Genomic DNA, 18,313 nt, shown 5'->3' on the forward strand with positions numbered 1-18,313 from the left:
TCTAGGTTGTCACAGAGCACCAGGCCGAGCTCCCTGCACTATACAGCAACTTCCCATTAGCTGTTTATTTTACACTTCAGTCAGTTCAGTTCAGTCACTCAGTTGTGTCTGACTCTTTGTGACCCCATTGACTACAGCACGCCAGGCTTTCCTGTCCTTCACCAACTCCCGCAGCTTGCTCAAACTCATGCCCGTCAAGTCAGTGATGCCATCTAATCATCTCATCCTCTGTCATCCCCTTCTCCTGCCTTCAGTCTTTCCCAGCATCAAGCTCTTTTCCAGTGAGTCAGTTTTTCACATCAGGTGGCGAAAGTATTGGAGCTTCAGCTTTAGCCTCAGTCCTTCCAATGAATATTCAGCGTTGATTTCCTTTAGGATTGACTGGTTTGATCTTCTTGCAGTCCAAGGGACTCTCAAGAGTCTTCTCCAGCACCACAGTTCAAAAGCATCAGTTTTACATATGGTAATGTGTATATTTCAATGCTACTCTCTCAATTCTTCCCACTTTCTCCTTGCCCTGTTGTGTCGGTAAGTCTGTTCTCTATGTCTGAGAAATAGGTTCATCAGTACCATTTTTCTAGATTCCATATATATGCATTAATATATGATATTTGTTTTTCTCCTTCTGACTTACTTCACTCTGTATAACAGGTTCTAGGTTCATCCACCTCACTAGAACTGACTCAGATTTGTTCCTTTTTATGGCTGCATAACATTCCATTGTATATATAGACCACAGCTTCTTCATCCATTCATCTGTCGATGGACATCTAGGTTGCCTCCATGTTCTAGCTATTATAAATCCTGCTGCAGTGAACACTGGGATACAAGTGTCTTTTTCAATTATGGGTATATGCCCAGTAGTGGAATTGCTAGGTCATATGGTAATTTTATTTCTAAGAATAAAACTCCTAAGAAATCTCCGTACTGTTCTCCATAGTGACTGTATCATTTACATTCCCAACAACAGTGCCAGAGGGTACCCTTTTCTCCACATCCTCTCAAGCATTTATTGTTTGTAGATTTTTTGACGATCGCCATTGTGACAGGTGTGAGGTGATACCTAGCTATAGTTTTGATTTACATTTGTCTAATAATAAGTGATGATGTGTATTTTTTTCACATGTTTACTAGCCATCTGGATATCTTCTTTAGAGAAATGTCTGTTTAGGTCTTCTGCCCATTTTTTGATTGGGTTGTTTGTTTTTCTGATGTTGAGCTGCATGAACTGCTTGTATATTTTAGAGATTAATCCTTTGCCAGTTGCTTCATTTGTAATTATTTTCTCTCATTCTAAGGGTTGTCTTTTCATCTTGTTTATAGTTTCCTTTGCTGTGCAAAAGCTTTTAAGTTTAATTAGGTCCCATTTGTTTGTTTTTATTTTTATTTCCATTACTCTAGGAGGTGGATCATAGAGGATCTTGCTGTGATTTATGTCAAAAAGTTTCTGCCTATGTTTTCCTCTAAGAGTTTTATAGTTTCTGGTTTTAGCATTTAGGTTTTTAATCCATTTTGAGTTTATCTTTGTGTGTGGTGTTAGGAAGTGTTCTAATTTCATGCTTTTACACATGGCTGTCCAGTTTTCCCAGTTATCTTTTCTCCATTGTATAGTCTTACCTCTTCTGTCAAAGATAAGGTGCCCATAGGTGTGTGGATTTATCTCTGGGCTTTCTGTCGTATTCCATTGGTCTATATTTCTGTCTTTGTGCCAATACCATACTGTCTTAATGACTATAGCTTTGTAATGTGGACTGAAATCAGGACTGTTGATTCCTCCAGCTCCATGCTTCTTTCTCAAGATTGCTGTGGCTAATCGGGGTCTTTTGTGTTTCTGTACCATTATTTGTGACTACAGAGAAATGATGACATGGAGACTAGGCTGGGAGCCTACGCTTTTGCTTGTGAGCCATTAAAGAACTTGTTTGAGCAAGAGGTATGCACCTGCACCCCAGACCTACACTGTGACCTTCTGCAGGAACCACAGCAGGAGCTGTGGGGTTGTTGTTGTCACTGTTATGAACCTGGTCAAAGTCTTCAGCCAGGCTTTCTTCCCCAGTGACCGGAGCAAACACAAATGTTAATCTTTTTTCTTTGTGTTAGAACAGTGTGCACTGTAGCTGTGAGGATTAGAACTGAGGTAGGTCAATATATTTATTGAGCATCTTCTCAGTGTAACTTATGTGCTGGGCTCCAGAGATACAATGGAGGATAAAACGGAGCATGGGCCCTATCCTCCTGGAGCTGACAGTCTAATGAGAAATACACACTGCCTCATAAACAATTAAGCCATGAGTGCAGCATGCAGAGTGCTGCCAAGACAAGACAACTGGGTGTTCTGGGAGGCGGAGCTGTGACCTCACCTTGTCTGAGGTGCTGGTCAGGGAAGGTAGGTGAGTGCTTAGCACTTGGTCAGGACATGATGAACAGGCATTCTAATGATCAGCCCTGGCCACAGGACTCAGCCTGAATTTGCTCCAGCTGGTTACTGCTACCCATCCAACAATGATAGTTTTGCACAGAGAGGTTTATACATTAATTTGTCAAGGATCACACAGCTAGTAGGTGGCACTGGGCCTGTTGGACTCAATTCCCATGCTTCTAACATCTGCTCTGCCTCCAGTTTTACCTCCTGGGCTCATCCTTGTCAGATGGGATGAGGCTCTGCAGTTTCTGCCTTTCTCTGCACCCCAAAATAAGCCACCCATGGGTTGTGGGTGGTGATCATTCCTTGGGTCATCAGGAATAAAATGTGCTTCCTTGTTGAGCCCTGGCATGCCCTAGCAGCAGGAGTGGTGGTCTTGCATCCCGCTTGGTGGCCGAGGTCTCGCTATAGTCTCCCTACTGATCGCCTCGCAGGCCGAAGGAGGTGATGCAAAGGCAGCCCCTTCATTCCCCTCCAGCTCCATCCTGAGTGCTTCAGGGAAGCCTGGAGAGCAGCCCTGAATGGCCCCAGGCACCCTCCTGCGCAATTCGGTGGAGGGGACCCTGGCCAGAGTTCTCACAACATAGTGATGCCAACGATGATGGCGACAGTAACAAACACTTCATGTGCCGGGCGCTATTCTAAGCACTCATGTATACTGGCTCATTCCATCCTCAGAACAGCCCTGTGAGGTGGATTCGGTTGTTAACAGGTGAGAAAGCTGAGGCGCACATGGGTGGAGCAGTTTGCCTAAGGTCACGCACAAAGCTGGGCTTCTCAGGGGGCGCTAGTGGTAAAGAACCGCCTGCCAGTGCAGGAGACATAGAGATGTGGGTTTGATCCCTGGGCTAGGAAAATCCTCTGGAGAAGGAAATGGCAGCCCACTCCAGTGTTCTTGCCTGGAGACTCGCATGGACAGAGGAGCCTGGCGGGCTCCGTCCACAGGGTCACAAAGAGCCAGACACAACTGAAGCGAGTTCGCACCAGCGTCAGCACCTGCGTAGCCAAGGGGGCAGATGCTTTGATTCACAGCTTTTTATAAAAGTGCCGCATGTAGGAGAGAGAGAGGTAGGCAGCCAGCCCCCCGCCAGTGGAGGCTTCTAGGTGGCTCCTGCTGCTTGGGAACCGAGTGGGCCCGCCCACTCTGCCCTTTGCTCTCTGTCCATCCTGGGCTTGCGGTCTAGCCTGGCCAGGAGGGCAGGGAAGATGCAGCTGCTCTTTAGGGTCTGGGGAAAGAGATTGAAAAGTGGTCTCCTGCCCTTTCAGAGTTTGGCAGGGTCCTTGAGAAGTCTGCCTTCCTCACCTCCGGCCGAGTTCAGGCCTTGAGACCCAGGGAGCTGGACCCTCCACCGGTCCTGCCTCCCTGGCTTTCCCCTTTGCCCAGGAACGCCACCCCGCCCCGCCCACCACCTCCCCAGGGCGCTCATTCCCATGCCTGCCTCGCCTTCAGAAAGTCTCCCCTTTGTTTTGCTCCAGCCCTTCTCTCTACAGTCTGCTCACTCGTCTAGAAGGGGGATTGGATCGCCTCTCCTCACCTCAGGGATGGGCCTCAATCCTGTTTCTTTCTCATTTTTTGTTAAACATAAAATTTTTCACATTTTTCTTTTATGGTGTTTAACATTTTGTATATACATGATGGAAAGAAATCAAAGCAATAGTCATTTTTGAGTGTGCCTCTCTGCCCTCCTCCTTCTCAGGCTCTGCCAGGCTTTGGGGTGGTTGCATGCGCCATCCCCCTTCCCAGCTAAAGACGGCCAGACTGGAGAGTCTCCGAACTGAGTACCCCCTACTGCTGCTCCTTGGTGTGATGGTCACTTCCTTTAATCTGTGCTTAGTCACTCAGTCCTGTCCAACTCTTCGCAGCCCCATGACCTGTAGACCCCACCAGGTTCCTCTGTCCGTGGGAATTCTCCAGGCAAGAATACTGGAGTGGGTTGCCATGCCCTCCTCCAGGGCATCTTTGTAACCCAGGGGTCAAACCCAGGTCTCCCTCATTGAAGGTGTATTCTTTACCATCTGAGCCACCTAGGAAGCCCAAGAATACTGGTGTGGGTAGCCTGTTCCTTCTTCAGGGAATCTTACCCTTCCAGGAATAGAACCGGAATCTCCTGCCTTGAAGGCGGATTCTTAACTAGCTGAACTACCAGGGAAGCCCTTCCTTTAACCTCACACCAAAGTCAAGGCCAAAAGCCAGGCCAGGCCAAGGCAGTGCAAAAGGTTATCTGCCTTGGAGCGGCCACATCGCTCAGCGCTGGCATGCTCACGGTGGCCAGGGGGGCAGCAGGTGCCCTTATGGGCTGGGGTCCCCCAGGAGGGTGATTTGTTTGGCTTGTATAGTGTGCACAACTTTTTAATTGGTGCGTGTGTGCTAAGGCATTTCAGTCATTGTCCAACTCTTTGCAACACTGTGGACTGTAGCCTGCCAGGCTTCTCTGTCCCTGAGATTCTCCAGGCTGGATACTGGAGTGGGTTGCTATTTCCTCCTCTAGGGGATCTTCCTGACCTAGGAATCAAATCCTCATCACTCTCTTATGTCTCCTGTATTAGGAGGTGGGTTCTTTACCACTAGCACCACCTGAGAGGCCAACATTAAGAAAAAATTAGTTTCACATAAAAATTCAGATATCTGGCTACTCTTAAAAAATTTGGACTCTCTGGTAATCCTGTTGCAGACATGCTCCTGTCATTATAGTTAGCTGGTGGAGGCTACCAGAGGTCTCCTGTTTACCCCAGGCCCCACTGCTCCCTACTGCCTGTCCCTGTTCCCTTCTCTCATTTATCCACCTCGCCTCTGCCTACATGTGAGTTTGGGATATCCATTTGTCTCCCGAGTTCCTCTTTCTGCTACTGCAGGATAAAGCAGTTCAGATGGTGGGTCAGCCAGGATGTGGGAGGGTGGAGTTTAACAATTCAGCCCTGACAAGAAGCATCCATCTCAGAGGCAAGGGGCTGCTGACACAAACGGAGGCCTGCTCCCCGCACCCAGGCTTCCCCTTTGCTGTTTGTCACCATGCCTGTCCTTCTCCTGGGCCACTTGCCTCCTGGGCTCATGGGAGGCCCTGGGTTCTGTGAGGCAGCAGCTTTAGGCTGGGTCATCCCTGAGGGACAGCCTGTGAAGTTGTGCCCCGGTTAGCACACACCCCACTCAAGAGAAAGATAGTATGAGAACATTTGCCTTGCTGCTGTCAAGGGGGTTCTGGGGGTGGGGTATGGTACCCACATCCCGAAGGCAGGGATGGTCCGGGAGCTGGGCCTTGGGAGAGTGGGTGGCAGGGAAGGACCCCCTACAGTCACCCACTCCTCCTGCTGGACTGGTGGCCACGTGTGCCCACTGGGACGCCTCACATGGTATCTTCCCTCTGAGGACCACCGCCCCACTTCTCTGTGTGGCCCACAGTCGTAGTACCCACACCACCTCACCTTACCCTCCACCCAAGCAGAACCCTGGCCAGCTCCCAGTGTCTCCCCTGCATTTCTGGAATGCAGACAGCAGACACTGGGAGTCTCTCTGCCAGGGCCTTAGGGTGACCTTGAGATAAGGAAAATGAGGTCCAGCCTATAGCTCCCCAGCCCCACTCTAGCGGGGGAAATGTGATAATAAAACAACTCCTGGCTCGTTGATTTGAAGGGAGAAGACAGTGTAGCCATGCAGCTAAGAAGGGAGCTCATGGTCACTTACAGATGGAGATGCGTGGCCTGGACAACCTCGGGGACCTCAGGGGCTAAATAGAGCCCTGTCAGCGAGGTGGCCATGATAAGTCAAACGGAATAGTGGCTGCAAAGCCCTCTTGGCTGCCACCTGGCCAGCGCTCCAGGTCGTCACAGGCAAGGTAGTTCAGTGGAAGGTGACTTGGGGAGTGAGAGAGGCTGGGGAGGAAGGCGTGGCCCTGGGAGGCGGGGACAGGGTGGGTGTTCCTCAGAGGGAATGTTTCACAGGCAGGGAAGGTAAAAAGGCAGTGCAGGCAGATAGCATTCATTTGCAGACTCCCTGACAGGTTGGCACCGCCTCTGTCCCTAAGGACACAGATGCTGGGGCAGTTCAGGTGGGCGTGTGGGAAGAGCTTCCAGCTCCCATGGTGGGTTTTCCAGGAGCAGTGCCGGGGATTGGGTGAGGGATGACACCACTGGAATTGGGGAGGCCAGCACTGGTGGAGGGGTCCCAGGCGAGAAGGCAGAGCCAGCCACGGAGGGGGACGTGCCACCAGGCCTTGGCCTGGGACTCAAGCAAGGTAGAGACAGAGGCAAGGCAGGGGGCAGAGGGCCAGGGCAGGGGGTGGGAGAAGGGGCCTGCGGGGCTGGAGGCGGAGCAGCCCAGGAGGAGATGTGAAGAGGCGGGGGGCTCACAGGAGCCCCTGCTCCAGGCGTGTCCTGAGAGGGCAGCTCAATCAGAATGGGGAGCAACCTGCCAGGCTTTGGGGAGTCCGAGGGCCTCGCTTTGGGAGCCCAGAAGTCAGCCCTCTGCAGCGGGGTGACAGCCAGCAGGACTTTCCCAATGTGCAGGCAGATGCCTCTCTAAGGTTGAGAAGCTCTCCTCCAGCTGCCGGTGGAACTGCCCCCCACTAGGGAAACAGGGAGAGGCCCCCAGCACTGAGAATAAGAACAACAAAAAGTATTTCTTTCTTTCTTTGGCTGCGTCGGGTCTCAGTTCTAGCATGCAGGATCTTTCATTGCAGAACACGGACTCGCTAGTTGTAGTTTGTGGGCTTAGCTGCTCCATGGCATGTGGGATCTCAGTTACCCGACCAAGGATCGAGCCCACGTCCCCTGCATTGCAAGTTGGATTCTTAACCACTGGGCCACCAGGGAAGTCCCTGAGAACAAGAATTTAAATTCCTCTCTGCCTCTTGTGGGAGGGTGGCAGCCCTGGCCCTCACCCCTGGACTGAGTTCAGCCCCACCCTCCCTGTGGTGGTGGGATGTGGGGACAGAAGGGGCAGGGGGTTGGTGGGACCCCAACCCATGAGGACGTGGGTCTGTGAGGGCCAAGTGGCCAGTGGGAGCACCCCGTGACCCAGGGATGCTAACAGAGTACATGGTTCTGAAGGGCAGTATGGACCTGAGACCCTGAAGCTCTCGTTAATCCCTTTGTCCTGAGAGCCTCTCTGACCACCCACCCCTGAGGTAGCTGGGTCGGGGGTGGGGAGTGGGGCAGAATTTTAGTGTTTTGTTGTCAGTCTCGGTGCCAAATCCCAGCTTGGCCCTCCTCCAGCTGTGCCCAAGGGCACATGCCTTGGTGTCCCTGACGCTGCTCCCGGCTGCTAACTGGGGAGACCAAATGCCACCCCTTGCAGCTCTGCCTTGGGACCTCTGTGGCCACGCCAGCTGTGCCTATGTGACCTTCCTGCTCCCACCTGACCCTGCAGCCCCTTCCATCTGCTTCCCCTCTCCTCGGAGCCTCTGGAGCCCTTTGTTCTCACCCAACTTATCCAGTCTCCACTGGGCTTTTCTGCTGGGTGAACATCGCTGTGGTCATCAGAAAGGGCTGTGGGCCCACCAGACTGGGCAGCCTTCCAGAGAGCTTGCTTGGTGCCCCGTGGGGAGGGGACGGTCCCAGGGCCCCCGGGCCCCCTGTGCTCCCCCCACCTCGCCCCGCAGCCCCTGCACATGTTCATCATTCATTGCTGCTGGGCAGCCACCACCCGCCAGACTCTGTGCTTAGTGCTCAGGATGCAAAGACCAACATCCCTGGTTGTCAGGGAGCAGCAGGCGCTCCTCACGGTCCCCTTCCCACCCCACCCCCACCCTCCCGCCCTCCCGCCCTGGCACACGGCACACGTGCTGCAGTCCGGTCACAGCGTGTTGTCTGCAGAACTTGGCACCTGCTTGGTTTTTCATACCTCTGTGCTTTACTCCTTTGCACCTTCTGGTCCTCACCTAGGATACGCTTGTCTCCATCACTCACCTTAGCTGATACCTACTTGGCCTGCAAGACCCCATTTTGGCCTTGCTTCTACCAGGAAGCCTTCTGCAGTGCCCACAGGCTGGGCATGATACCCTCCTGCTCTCCCTGTGTGCCTACTTATTAGCCTCTTGTAGTGTAACCCTCTGTCTGCCCCTCCCCCCACACACCCCTTGAACCCTGAGGCCAGGGGTGGGGCTCATTCATCTCAGGCTCCCCAGTTCCCAGGACCAGGCACACTGGTGGTGCTCTGGGAGCACTGACTGGACATGCATGTCTCCCGGACCTGAGCCTCTGTGTGCCCTGGTGGTCTGTCCACTTTACTTCTCCTGGCTCATTCTCCTCTGGGCCCTTTCTCATGTCATGTGTTCCTAACAGGTTTTTCTTTCCAAGGATAAATCCGCCAAGCCAGTAGTAACCCAGAGCAGGGCTGGGTTTTATGATGGAGAGCACCTCTGGATTTAAAGAGGGAGAAACTGTGTCTCATGCTGAGTTCCAAGTAATTTGATATTTGCTGTGGTCTCTTCAGTGAACAAGCATCTCCTGAATATTTGGGGACATGTCTTTGAGGAGCTTAAATCTCCTCCAGTGTTGGATCAGCAGCATGTGGGGGCTTGATGTCTTACAGCATTGCTATAGGAGACTGCCCCCCCCCCCAAAGACAAAGGGGTGTTGAGACCAGCTGGCAGATGGGTGTGAGAGTGCCCCAAGGAGGAACTGACGAGGGGCTGAGTTCTGACGAGTCGTCATCTGTTGAACCAGCTAGTTGGCAGGGCATGAGCTCAGGAAGGACAGGAAGGACTCTGGGGAGGCAGGAGGGCTTCCTGCAGGAGGAGGGACTTGGGATGAACTTTGAAGGATGCTAATGATGGTAACTTTGTTGTTGTTGTTCAATAGCCCAGTCATGTGTGACTCATTGCAACCCCATGGACTACAGCACGCCAGGCCTCCCTCTCCCTCACCGTCTCCTGGAGTTTGCCCAAGTTCACGTTCGTTGCATCATCCAGCCATCTCATCCTCTGAGGCCCCCTTCTTGTGCCCTCAATCCTCCCCAGCATCAGGGACTTTTCCAATGAGTCGTCTGTTCTTATCAGATGACCAGAATACTAGAGCTGCAGATGCAGTCCTTCCAGTGAATATTCAGGGTTGATCTCCCTTAAGATTGATTGGTTTGATCTCTTTGCTGTCCAAGGGACTTTCAGGAGTCTCCTCTAGCACCACAGTTTGAAGGCATCAATTCTTTGGCATTCTGGTAGAGAAATGATGGTAACTACCTGATGTTTATTGAACACTGTCTGTGAGCCAGACCCCCACAAGTCAAATACTGCCGTCTCCACTTTTATGGAAGAGAAAACCGAGGTACAGAATGTAACTTGTCAGAGTTTGCAAATGTGTGATTCCTAGCTCAGGTTCCTTGGTGAGGGGTTTTAAGTGAGGCGCAGCCCCAAGCTGGTCAAGGAGCAACCGGTGTGTAAGACCACAAGGAGATGGACTGAGGCAGGGACAAGCACAGTGGAGAGGGTCCCAACCAGGGTGCCAGAAAATGAGGTCTCAGGGCCCTGGTGCTCCTACGATGCTGAGCAGCCACCTGATCCCTCAGCTTCCTCCCTGGTCCTCAAAACAGGAGGACCTGGCAGTACCAGCCCTGTGTCCCGTTTGGTCACAGTCAGGATAGGGGATGGGGGGATGGCGTGTCTGTTCCCAGAGACTAGCATTTGCCCTGATGATTCTTGGGTGCTGACCTGCTCAGCTGCTCCTCTGGGGGCAGCCGTCTGGTCATGGAGGTCACCCTGACTCTAACACCACCTCCCCGGCTGACTGCTGACCTCTTCCCAGTGCTTCTGGATCTTCTCTCTCTGGCCTGGCCTGACTCTGCCCCCACAACATCCTGCCTATCACGAGAGGATGCCTAGCCTGATGGGCTGGCCGCAGGCTCTGGAGCCATAATGCGTGGTTTCAAATCCTGTCACTGTTGCTTTCTAGCTGATGACCTAAAAGAAGTTTGGGAAACTGACAGTCCAGTGATTAGGACTCCGCATTCTCACTGCTGAGAGCCCCGGGTTCAGCCCCCAGTCAGGGAACTAAGATCCCACAAGCCACGGGGCATGGTAGAAAAAGAGAGAGAGCGAAATGTTATTTTACTTCTTGTGTCTCAGTTTCTTAAACTGTAAAACGGGGACAATTAAGTTATACCTCATAGGGTTGTTATGAGAATTAAATAAGTTAATTTAGTAAAATCTTCCAATAGTGTCAGACACATCACTTATATTATTTAAGTGTTCCTATTATTTTTAACAGGGCCACTGATATAATTATTACAACAGGTCATTTCTGCACACCTGCTCTGACTCATAGTGCTGGGTTGTAAATGGCTAAGCTCCCAGGCTCTGTCAGGAGGCATCCACAGACTAGCAAGTAAGACCCAAGTGTTAACGCTGTGATATAAGGAAGCACATGGTACTTGGGATTCATGAGGAAGGTCAAGGGCATTGTTTTCCTCACCTGACTTACTTCAAGCATTGGCCTTTGCCTGGATCTCTGGACTTCTGTCTGGTATTTCTGCTCTGCTGCCGCAGTCCAGGTGTGGTCCTGGCAGAGGAACTTGGATTTGAAGGGGTAGAAAAGCAGGGGCTGATCCATTAGCAGAGTTCTCCACGGATAGCCAGGCAGGCTCCCCCTAAAGGTCCTGAGCCCCTCCCATGGAACAGGATGGCCAGTAGGTGGGACGTCTTGGAAGGAACCTAAAGAGTAGTGGGGCTTCCCTGGCGGCTCAGACAGTAAAGAATCTGCCTGCAATGTGGGAACCTGGGTTTAATCCCTGGGTTGGGAAGATGCCCTGAAGAAGGAAACAGCTACCCACTTCAGTATTCTGGCCTGGAGAATTCCATGGACAGAGGAGCCTGGCAGGCTACAGTCCATGGGGTCGCAAAGAGTCGAACACAACTGGGTTCCATCTGGGATGGCAAACAAGTTTCATCTCTGGACCAATCGTCTGGTTCTGTCTGCCAAGGGTGCTGCGTTGAAAAGGGTTGTAAGACTGAGCAGGAAAGAGGAGCACAGTGGACTTCGATACCTGCCTTGGCTCTGGGAAGGAGGGGCACCCATGACATATACTCACCATCTAGACCTGATGATATTTAAGGTCCTGTCCAGCATAAAATGACACACATGGTTGGGTTGGTGGTCATCTTTTTTTTTTTTTTTTTAACTTGTTCATTTTTAATTAGAGGATAATTTCTTTACAATATTGTGTTGGTTTCTGCCATATATCAACATAAATCAGCCATAGGTGGTTAAGTCTTAATAATTAAGTGAGCTGAATGCACCGGTAGCTTCCTGGACTGCCTGAGTGATGCAGTAACAGTGCCGGCCTGGGAATAGCCAAGGTGGGAGACAAAGGGTGGAGCATAGTCTCCTCGAGGTGAGAGTGGAGCCTTAGGGATGCCAAGTGGCCTAGACCCCTGGCGGGTCTGCACATCATTTATGCACCGCCTGCAAATCAGCAGCCCCTGGGGAAGCTGCCCATTTCTGGGAATTGTGCAGAAGGGAAGGGCAGCTCCTGGAATGCAGAGCCATTTCCTCCACGTGGGTTGGGTCCTCCCCCACAGTGTGTCCTCATCCCCCTGCACCGGGCACACCCAGACATCACAGAGATGAGATTAACTTCCCCAGGCTGATTCCACTCAATGTGAATGAAAGTCCATTCACTCTCCCAAGAGCTGCATTAATAATGAATGTGTCCCCCTCTTCCAGCTTTATTTACCAGACAACTTGTAGTTCAACTGATCGGGTTAGAAAGGAATCTTTAAAATGATTAGTCTAGAAACAGAGAAGCAAAAAGCAGTGTAAGCTAAACCTTCAATTAAGTTGGTAGCATCTTTGGGGGAGGCTCTGGGATGACCACTACCATGGTTCCTGTGGTCAGGGAGGATGAAGAATGCCCTTTGGGTTCTGAATCACAAAGACAGTCCAAGAAATGTCCTGTGATGCTGCAAAAATAACCAGAAGAATTCTAGGCGGTGTGGCATGATGGCGCCTTTGGTGTCTGATCCATACACAGCCAATGCCCTCTAAATGGTGGGGGTTGTTACTGCTGTGTAGCTTCTCCTGGGCACCTCTTCTTCTGGCCAGGACTATATGACACTGTTTTGGAAGTGGTGCTGGCGGGGTGGGGTGCATGGAGAGGCTAGGAAGCCCAGGAAGCCCACCCCTTGACAGTGTCTGCAGTCAAAGTCTTCTTTTACCATGTGTCCACTTGGAAAAATGGGCAGTGTTCTAGACTATTCTTTTGGGAAATAAGCTCTGTAGAAGCTCTAGAAACTGGGAACTTGGGGAGAAGGGGGCAGGTTTGGTGAGGGATAATAACCACTGGGCACTGCTGTTTTGAGGGACTGCTGGGGCCCACTGCTGTCCTAGGCATTCATTACTGTGTTGGGTCCTCCAGCAGCCCTCTGCGGTACGGGCACCTTCAGGATGGGGTGGGCAAGGTCCAGATTACTGGGGCCTGCCACACTGGGAGGAAGCCCAGGGGCCCAGCTACTTGGCACATCAGTGCAAATATGCCCTTACTCGGGGACCCCCACCCCCAGTTTTTTCCCACTGGGACTGTAATTACGCATTCTCGAGGGTTCTGTTCTATTTTATAGATGGGGAAACTGAGGCTCCCGGAAATTAAGAAACTTGCTCTCAGTCACATAGGCAGTCCGTATCAGAGACACTGAGTGGCTGAAGTCCAAGGCTATGACTGACACCCCCGTCCAACTCCCCCTCCCCCCCGAGAACAGAGTCTTTGCCCAAGACTTCCCAGGAGGTTTCAGGAACCACCCCCCGACTTCCAAGCACACTTTGAAAATTGCTGGGTGAAAAGGTTGTTCTGGGGTCCTGTGTCCACCTAAGCCACCCCACCCCCCACATACACACCGCTTCTAGGGCCACGAGGCTGCCCCTATCAGACGGGCGGGTGTCTTGCCCTGCGTCTTGATCCAAGGGAGGGCGGGCTGGGTGGAAGGCTGCCCTGGGCAGTACTGAGTAGTCAAATACACTCTAAGGGGTATCCATGTGTCGGGCCCTGCCTGGCTGCATGAGTAGCAAAGGATTGAGGAGACGTGGCTGTTGTCCGCGTGGAGCTTCCCAGTTGCTGGGGAGGTGAATTTGCCATTCAGGAAATAACTTCAACCCATGCAGAATGGTGCTAATTCTGGGGAGAGACAAGGAGCAAAAGACAGCCACCAGAAAAACTTATTTCTCAGCTGAAAGATATCTGCCTAAAGTTTTCATATACACGTCACTAAAATCGTCCAGGCAGTGATACTGCCTGTTAGGAAGAAGTTTGCAATATGAGGTAGAATTTGGGTTGCCTGTGCACTGGGAGGGGTTCTGCGAGCGGTGGTTGCCACGGCAACCCGCGTTCAGCCGCCGCCTCTGCCCCGTGGCTGCTGTTCCCGAAGTTGGTTTCTGAGTGGAGCGGGCTGCCTGGAACCTCAGAGCCCTTTCCCATGGAAACGATGTTCTAAATGATGGGTGACGTTGCCACACAAGCCTATTTAATCCGACTGCAAGGGAGCTGAGGTGGCAGTGGGGCTTCTGATGGGGGCGGGGGAGGAGGCTGGGAATTGCCGAGCCCCTAGAGTGGAGGGAGGGAGGCTGTGGGTCTCTCTTCTGGGAAAAAAGTCAACAAGGCAAGAGAACAGACATTTGAGCACCTTCTCTAAGCCGGGCTCCTCTCAAACATTTTAATTTCATGCCGAGAGCGATCCTGCAAAAGATGGTTCTCTAGCCAGCCCCCTCTTACAAGTGTTAATAAAAACTGAGGCTGCAAAAGGTTAACTCGCCCAAGGTCACTCAGCTGGTGGGTTGGGAGAGTATCAGACATGGAAAATCGGTGGGGAGAGTTTAAAGGGAGCCCCAGACCCACCTTATTTCACCCTCCCAACCTCCGAGGGGCCGTCTTTGACCCCCAAATGGTGAAAAACCAGTGTTCTAGAATGATGTCCAAGATGCTATCTAGTTGAGCAGGCCGGAGAGGAGAGGGATGTAAATGGGACCAGTTTGCTACTTAACCACCAACCAACCTTTTACCCTGTGGTGACTTTCAAAAATCTTTCTCCACACCACGTGAGATCAGCCGACTTTGTAGGAGGGTGGTGCACGCCCCTTGGCATTTTGACTGCCTTCCCTGTTTACAAAGACATCCTTTGAGTCAGGGATTATTTCAGGGAAGGTTCTGCCCAAGAGCCCTTACAGACTGGGGAGTTTTCTGGACTCCAGTCCCACCCTTGCAAACCTTTTTCTCCTAGGCTCACACTTGGTTCCAGGAGGGTCTTATCTGTGTGACCAGTCATGCTTGGGAGGGGAGGGAGACAGTCCCAACCTGTGGCTGAGTGAGCTATCTCCGAGCCCTCTGTGTGGAGAGGCTGGCGCTGTGTGGTGGGTCGTCTAATGGTTGTTCAGACTTCCCTGGTGGTCCAGTGGCTAAGACTCCTTGCTCCCAATTCAGGGGACCTGGGTTCGATCCCTGGTCAGGGCACTAAGATCCCACATGCTACAACTAAGACCTGGTACAGCCAAATAAATAAATTAAAAAAAAAAAGCCATTGATGGGCTCTGGTACCTCTAGCTAACATCTGTCCTTGCTGATGCTGTGCCAGGCCAGGTGATGGAGGGATGTGATGCAGCCCTCCCCTGTTAAAGTGCAGTTAGTGTAGAGGACTGCAAGTCCTCTGCAAGTAGTGGGGGCCTCTGCACCAGGAGCTGTGGGGCATGGGTCGGAAGGGGCACCGACCATGGGAGGTGAGCTCTTCCCATGGGCCTGAGCTCTTTCCCCAGGGCCCCAGTGGGGGTGGGGTGGGCAAAGGGCACCGCCTGACCTCAGGGTACACTGGAAAACACAGTTGCTTGGGAGAGAGCAGTGTGAGAGGTCAGCCATGAATGTCCAGTGAATCCCCATCCGCTATGGGAAGCACTGAAGGGTTTTCCTCTATGAGGGACCAGTCCAGTGTTTGTGTTAACCATGCTTTCTAACCCTGTTCCATTGAGTCTGGGTTTGGAGGGAACTCTGAGTTGACCCCCACCCTGTGATCGCTTGGGCTCAACCCTTGAGTGTGGGGCACTGTGACAGGAAATCGGCCCTCATCCGTTTCCTGCCAGCTACCTCGCTTGCAGGCAGAGGGCAGTTTTGTCAGGTCCCCAGGTGATTCTGCTGTGGGTGGTTTGAGCGCCGCCTCGAAGGTTGGAGCGCCTCATGTCCTCTATCATATCTATGATGTATTTCTTGTTTTTTGAGAAGCAAATCAAGAGAAACTATTTTCTTTCCTGATACCTTTCCACCCGCGTAGTATTTTTTTATTCATGTTGCTGCCAGCGAGAAGGGAAGATAGCTTTCATTTTTATCTATTTTATTTTTTTAATTGAGGTATAGTTGATTTATCATATTAGTTGTAAGTGTACAGCATAGTAATTCAAAATTTTTATCAATTATATTCCACTTAAAGTTATTGTGAAATATTGACTGTATTCCCTATGCTATACATTATATCCTGGGAGCGTATTTATTTTATGCATAATAGTTTATATCTCCTTGGAAGGGAGCTTTAAAAATAGCCTCTCACAGGCAGACACATTCACTCTGGCCCAAGTGTCACCTCCCTCCTCAGGCTAGGTCAGCAGTTAAGGAGAGGCAGAGAAGACAGAGAGTGGCCCATACCCTCCCCCTGCCCCCGCCCCATTTCTATCTCCCTCAACACCCCTCTGGCCCCGTGGAACCACCAGCTTTGTCATGTGGGAGAGCTCAGTGTGTCGAAGCCACAGCTTATCCCCACCATTATCCTTACCTGTTGTGGGGATGAGGGAGCCAGATGCTGGGGCTTAGCTGGCACCTGGTCCATTTATCCTGCACCAGGGGAGCTTAAATTCCCACTCAAAAGGAGAGGGAACTGCACATTACCAGGTGGCCTGAACATTCATAATATTGTCCGGCTTTTCTAATACACAAATAGAATACATGCTTATTGTAGAAAATTGAAAAAGTGCCCCCAAATCTGCCTTAGAGACAGCTACGTGCCAATCCTCTCTGTGCCTGGAAGCACACTAGACATGTAGATTCATAGGTAGGTAACTTCGTGGAAATGTAGTCATACGTACTTGCTGTTTTGCACCTTGTTTTTTAAAATATATATTGTAAACCTTCTCTAGGCTAGTCAATAGCATTCTTTTTTAATGACTATCTAGTATTTCATTGTATGGATAAACTTTTCTTTAACTCTTCCCCCCCCATCTACCCAGTATTTAAGTTATTTCCATTTTTACCCCTGTTCTTAACATCTTTGTACACTTGTCTGATTACCTCCTTGGACTACATTCTCACATGTGGTATAGCTTTAAAAGAGGATATGTCCATTTTAAATTTTGACATATCTATGCAAGTGTACTCTCAGCCCAGTTTGGACAGACTTATACTCTCATCCGCAATGTATAAAAATGCCTACTTCCCCGCCACTGCAGGGAAATCCTAAATGTCAACATCAAGCTTCAGTAACTGCACAATCGCCTATAGCCCCATGCAAATCAGGGTGGCCTCATAATCCACATTTGTGTCTAATACCCTTTCTGTTGAAATCTAGAATGGAGGACTCTTGGAGCTAAGAACAACTGTGAAAACTCAGCCCTTTACTCTATTAGATAAGGAAACTGTGGCTCAATTGGTGGCATTTCCAAGCAGCAGAGATGCAAACAGGACAGCAGTTCATTGTCTCCTGGCATGCCACCCCCCACCCTTCTACCAGCCCTGAGGCTACCCGGGAATGGCTCACCCCAGGTAGTTTGTGCTTCCCTCCAGCAGCATCTGCAGTGAGCAGCTTAGGTCTCTGGCAACACCCTCAAATTCTTCCTTAGGTGACTCTCCTCCTGTTTCCCCCACCAGTGTTTAGCCTTGGTGCTGTCACCCTCCTCCTTCTGGAAACTCTGGGCTCCCTTTGCTGTGACAGGTCCTAGCTTCCCTCCGTTTTTCTGAGTGCTCCTTCCATGCTCCATGCTGTCCTCCTTGTCACTTTGTGATACAGTTTCCAAAGACCACTCTTCATGTCTCTGCCGTCTCCTCTGCACAGCCAGTCCTGAGCTATTCAGGCTCAATTGTCTTTTGGAATCTTGGTCCCATGTTTCCAGCCCCTGCCTAGTCACCTTGACACTCTGGACATTTTAGGATGGATAATTGTGTGCTGGAAGGGGGAATTTCCTGGGCATTATAGGATGTTTAGCAGCATCCCTGACCTCTGCTGATGGGACGCTGGTGGCACTCACTTGGTTTTGGCATCTAAATACATCTCTAGGCATTGCATCTTGCCCCTGGTTAACAACCACTGCCTTCTCTGGACTCAACACCATCAACATAAAACTTGTCTCTGATCCTCCTCTTCCTCCCCAACGAAAAGATGGGTTGACCAGATGTCATGACATTCTTGCATGACTTTCTGCATGATCAAAGGCAAGTTGGCCAGAGACTGGAACCAGGATCACCAAATTCTGAGAGTCAGAAGGGACTCAGGACTCTGAGCTCAGGTGTGCTAAGCTCTTGTGCTCCTCTTTCCACTGAGCTCAGAAAACCTCCCATCCTTCTCAGCACTTCAATCCAATGACCAGACTTGATGTCAAAGGTGAACCTCTGTGTCCTCCCTGCCCAGACCAATGCCCATGTGTTTAGCTGTACAGGAATATAGTGCAGAATTCAGTGGTGGTATAGCTTGTTTGACATGGCCTTTGGCTGGTTAAAGACTCCATGGCATCTACTAGTATTATGTCCCCAAGGCCAGGCCTGGCACATAGTTGGTTTCCAGTACATGATTGAATAAGTCATTTTAACAGTTACAGTCTCTGGGTGAGGGATCAGGGTTGGTACTTTTCTTTTGCAGGTCTTCATTTTCAAAAGAAGAAAAAAGGAAACCCTGTGAATATTTTCCCCTAAGTCAAAGAGGAAGAAGCCCCCTGCCTCATTCCACATGT

The 18,313-nt window shown here is 50.9% G+C and overlaps 1 protein-coding gene across 4 annotated transcripts in view; it reads left to right on the forward strand.

Annotated features, from left to right (window-relative positions):
• The window catches only part of MRAS (muscle RAS oncogene homolog), a 65,477-nt gene that overhangs the window by 9,898 nt on the left and 37,266 nt on the right, over window positions 1–18,313 (forward strand). The window lies entirely within an intron of this gene.

This window comes from Dama dama, chromosome 19, assembly GCF_033118175.1.
Source record: "Dama dama isolate Ldn47 chromosome 19, ASM3311817v1, whole genome shotgun sequence".
Lineage (NCBI taxonomy): Eukaryota > Metazoa > Chordata > Mammalia > Artiodactyla > Cervidae > Dama > Dama dama.